General features: G+C 44.2%; 1 pseudogene across 1 annotated transcript in view; it reads left to right on the plus strand.

Moving 5' to 3' along the window:
* Nucleotides 1-5,000, plus strand: part of LOC139910033 (sorting nexin-9-like) — a 16,983-nt pseudogene that overhangs the window by 3,611 nt on the left and 8,372 nt on the right. Inside the window, exons 4-6 of the transcript XR_013507604.1 lie at nucleotides 1,707-1,797; nucleotides 1,938-2,088; nucleotides 2,933-3,016. The product of XR_013507604.1 is annotated as a sorting nexin-9-like (transcript). The remainder of the gene's footprint in view (nucleotides 1-1,706; nucleotides 1,798-1,937; nucleotides 2,089-2,932; nucleotides 3,017-5,000) is intronic.

The following is a 5,000-nucleotide window of genomic DNA, read 5'->3' on the forward strand; positions in this document are numbered from 1 at the left end:
CAACAGCAACAGCAACAGCAACACAACAGCAACACAACAGCAACACAACAGCAACACAACAACAACACAACAGCAACACAACAGCAACACAACAGCAACACAACAACAACACAACAACAACACAACAGCAACACAACAGCAACAGCAACAGCAACACAACAGCAACAGCAACAGCAACACAACAGCAACACAACAACAACAGCAACACAACAACAACAGCAACAGCAACACAACAGCAACACAACAACAACAGCAACACAACAGCAACAGCAACACAACAGCAACACAACAACAGCAACAGCAACACAACAGCAACACAACAACAACACAACAACAACACAACAGCAACACAACAGCAACACAACAGCAACACAACAACAACAGCAACACAACAGCAACACAACAACAACAGCAACACAACAGCAACACAACAACAACAGCAACAGCAACACAACAGCAACAGCAACACAACAACAACAGCAACACAACAACAACAGCAACAGCAACACAACAGCAACACAACAACAACACAACAACAACACAACAGCAACACAACAGCAACACAACAACAACAACAACAACAACAGCAACAGCAACAGCAACACAACAGCAACACAACAACAACAGCAACACAACAACAACAGCAACACAACAACAACAGCAACGCAGCGGGGCAGTGGTGCAGCAGTGGTGCAGCAGTGGAGCAGCAGTGGAGCAGCAGTGGAGCAGCAGTGGAGCAGCAGTGGTGCAGCAGTGGAGCAGCAGTGGAGCAGCTGTGGTGCAGTGGAGCAGCAGTGGAGCAGTGGAGCAGCAGTGGAGCAGCAGTGGTGCAGCAGTGGAGCAGCAGTGGTGCAGCAGTGGAGCAGCAGTGGTGCAGCAGTGGTGCAGCAGTGGAGCAGCAGTGGAGCAGCAGTGGTGCAGCAGTGGAGCAGCAGTGGTGCAGCAGTGGTGCAGCAGTGGAGCAGCAGTGGTGCAGCAGTGGTGCAGCAGTGGAGCAGCAGTGGAAGCTCTCACTGTTCAGCTGCAACTGTGAAAACATTTTACTGATGGAAATCAGATGGGAGCCACATAAGATAATAATAATAATAATAACAATAATAATAATACTAATAATGGGTCTGAAAATAGCAGTGGCCTTCAAACATCACAAACCAATTAGCTGGATTGACTGAACAATTAAATCAACTTGAGAAAGTGAATCACACACACACACACACACACACACACACACAGATGTCTTTAGAATCGGTTATAGACTTAAAAAGAGGAAATGGACGTCGTCATGACGATTAGACCTGTCTGTTTGGAGGCACAAGGTCAGGTCTGACCCCGCTTCAGCAATTAAGACACACACACACACACACACACACACACACACACACACACACACACAGACGATGCGTTGACCATTAAGACTACTTAAAGTACTTAAAAACACATTAGTCAGTTGACCAAGCCTTTGACAGACACACACACACACACACACACACACACACACACACACACACAAGTTCAGCCTCTGGCTTCGTCCTTGAAAAGAGTTTTCTCTGTGTTTCTGTTTGTATGTGTGTGTGTGTGTGTGTGTGTGTGTGTGTGTGTGTGTGTGTGTGTGTCCAGTCTCACACTGGTCAGCAGCCAGCAGCAGTTGACTGGTTGTTCTGGTTTTATTCGTTACATTCATTACATTACATTGACTTCCTGTCCAGGTTGCCAACGGCGACGACCCCTGGTCGGGGGGCGGGGCTTACAGCAGTGATGCGGCGGGAGGCTGGGACACCCAGGGACACACACAACAGGGTAACACACACACAAACACACACACTGTCAGATGAGTTGGATGCCGTGTGTGTGTGTGTGTTTTCATTTATTCCCTAAAAAGCACTGATCACTGAAAATGAGTGAATTAATTAGTAATTATCTATTATTTGTTTTCCCAGCAGCAGGTGGGGAGGATGATGATGGTGAGTGGGATGAAGACTGGGACGACCAGTCTGTGGGCGGTTACCACGGTGACGCCCATGGAGACGAGGAGGGCGGGGCTTCAGGACGCAACACACACGCCTCAACCATGAAGATCTCCCTCAACAAGTGAGACACACACACACACTGAAGTGTTTATATATTATCTATTAGAATATTATATTTTTAATGCTAAAATGAATTCATATAGTTACAAGTATATTATATCATTAAAATTATTTTTTATTATTACTGTTATCCAGGTAAAGGTGTGTGTTTATATATATTAATATTATATTACTAATATTTGAATGAACTGTTGTGTGGTCACAGTCTAAGTTAATATATTATTATTTGTTACAATAAAGCTTTAATATTTAAATTAATTACAGTTAGTGGTTATCAGGTATTTTCCAACATGTCAGCCAATCAGACTGGAGCACGGAGCCTGATTCAGTCTGATTCATTTGAAATGAACAGAAGCTTCTTTTTATCCAGTGGGATAAATCCTCCTAAAATACCCTGAAAGAGGCAGAGAGCCACCATCACCAGGCCAATTCTCTCTCTTCTTCCTCTTCTCTTCTGTCTCTTCTTCTGTCTCTTCTTCCTCTTCTCTTCTGTCTCTTCTTCTGTCTCTTCTTCCTCTTCTCTTCTGTCTCTTCTTCTGTCTCTTCTTCCTCTTCTCTTCTGTCTCTTCTGTCTCTTCTTCTGTCTCTTCTTCCTCTTCTTTCTCTTCTTCCTCTTTTTCCTCTTCTTTCTCTTGTGTCTCTTCTTCCTCTTCTTTCTCTTCTTCTGTCTCTTCTTCCTCTTTTTCCTCTTCTTTCTCTTCTTCCTCTTCTCTCTTCTTTCTCTTCTGTCTCTTCTTTCTCTTTTTCCTCTTCTTTCTCTTCTGTCTCTTCTTCTGTCTCTTCTGTCTCTTATTCTGTCTCTTCTGTCTCTTCTTTCTCTTCTTCTTCTGTCTCTCCGTTCTCAGGTTTCCATTCTCCAAAACTCCGAACCCAGAAGTCTTCCTGCTGGCGAAGCTTCCAGCTAAGGCCGAGACAGACTGCCGGTCTATGTGAGTCTCTATCTGTTTCTACTGACTTTCTACTGGCAGCAGATTCACTCTGTCTGGGACTGAAGCTAACGCTAATGCTAACGCTAACGCTTCAGACTGCTAGCATCACAACCTGGCGCGGGTCTTATCTGCAGGCCTCCAGGTCTGGAGCATCATGGGAAGTTAAGGAATTTAAAATGTTGTTTTCCACTCCTGGAAATGTTTTGGAAAGGTGTAAAATAGGATGAAACTTTTGGAAAAGAAAATTTACATAATGATACTAATTTTTGTGAACATGAAAATAAAAATGACACAAGGAATTTGGAAAAATGTGACAAAAATGAGTCAAAATGTGATCAATGTTTGGCTTTGTATTTGTGTGAATGTAATATTTTCCTCAGGCAGGACAGAAACTACATTTTTGTTCACATTTTTATTGATTTTTTTAGGTTCTGCATTGAAAAATATTGAATAATTTCAGGTTTGTATTTAAATTAAGATTTCATTCTTCAAGTTCGACCAATCACACCAGCAGGATCAGAGACTCACCTGCTTCTCTTCCTTCATCCTCCCTTCCTTCCTCCCTCTCTCATTCCTTCTTCATCTACCTCTCATCTTCCATCTCATCTTCTTCCTTCCTTCCTTCCTTCCTTCCTTCCTCCTTCTTTGTCCTACCTCTCATCTTTCCATCTCATCTCTTCCATCTCACCCTCTCTTCCTTCCTTCCTTCCTTCCTTCCTTCCTCCTTCTTCATCCTACCCCTCTCTCATCTTCCTCCTTTCTTTCCTTCCTTCCTTCATCCTACCTCTCTCTCATCTTCTTCCTCCTTTCTTCCTTCCTTCCTTCCTTCTTCATCCTACCGCTCTCATCTTCTTCCTTCCTCCTTTCCTTCTCTCCTTCCTTCCTCCTTCTTCATCCTACCCCTCTCTCATCTTCTTCCTTCCTCCTTTCCTTCCTTCCTTTCTTCCTTCCTTCCTTCCTCCTTCTTCATCCTACCTCTCTCATTGTCTTCCTCCTTTCTTTCCTTCCTTCCTTCCTCCTTCTTCATCCTACCCCCTCTCATCTTCTTCCTTCCTCCTTTCCTTCCTTCCTTCCTTCCTCCTTAATCCTACCTCTCTCTCATCTTCTTCTCCTTTCTTTCTTTCCTTCCTTCCTTCCTCTTTCTTCATCCGACCTCTCTCATCTTCTTCCTCCTTTCTTTCCTTCCTTCCTTCCTTCCTCTTTCTTCATCCTACCCCTCTCTCATCTTCTTCCTTCCTCCTTTCCTTCCTTCTTTCCTCCTTTCCTTCCTTCCTTCCTTCCTTCCTCTTTCTTCATCCTACCCCTCTCTCATCTTCTTCCTTCCTCTTTCCTTCCTTCTTTCCTCCTTTCCTTCCTTCCTTCCTTCCTTCCTCCTTCTTCATCCTACCCCTCTCTCATCTTCTTCCTCCTTTCTTTCCTTCCTTCCTTCCTCCTTCTTCATCCTACCTCTCATCTTCCCATCTCATCTTCCTCCTTACTTCCTTCCTTCCTTCCTTCCTTCCTTCCTTCTTTCTTCTGCATCCTACCTCTCATATCATCTTCTTCCTTCCTCCTTTTCTTCCTTCCTTCCTTCCTCCTTCTTCATCCTACCTCTCTCCCATCTTCTTCCTCCTTTCTTTCCTTCCTTCCTTCCTCCTTCATCATACCTCTCTCTCATCTTCTTCCTCCTTTCTTTCCTTCCTTCCTTCCTCCTTCTTCATCCTACCTCTCTCTCATCTTTCATCTTCTTCCTCCTTTCTTTCCTTCCTTCCTTCCTCCTTCTTCATCCTACCTCTCTCTCATCTTTCATCTTCTTCCTCCTTTCTTTCCTTCCTTCCTTCCTCCTTCTTCATCCTACCTCTCTCCCATCTTCTTCCTCCTTTCTTTCCTTCCTTCCTTCCTTCTTCATCCTACCTCTCTCCCATCTTCTTCCTCCGTCCTTCCTTCCTTCCTTCCTTCCTCCTTCTTCATCCTACCTCTCTCTCATCTTCTTCCTCCTTTCTTT

Source organism: Centroberyx gerrardi, chromosome 21 (assembly GCF_048128805.1).
Source record: "Centroberyx gerrardi isolate f3 chromosome 21, fCenGer3.hap1.cur.20231027, whole genome shotgun sequence".
Taxonomy (NCBI): Eukaryota; Metazoa; Chordata; class Actinopteri; order Beryciformes; family Berycidae; genus Centroberyx; species Centroberyx gerrardi.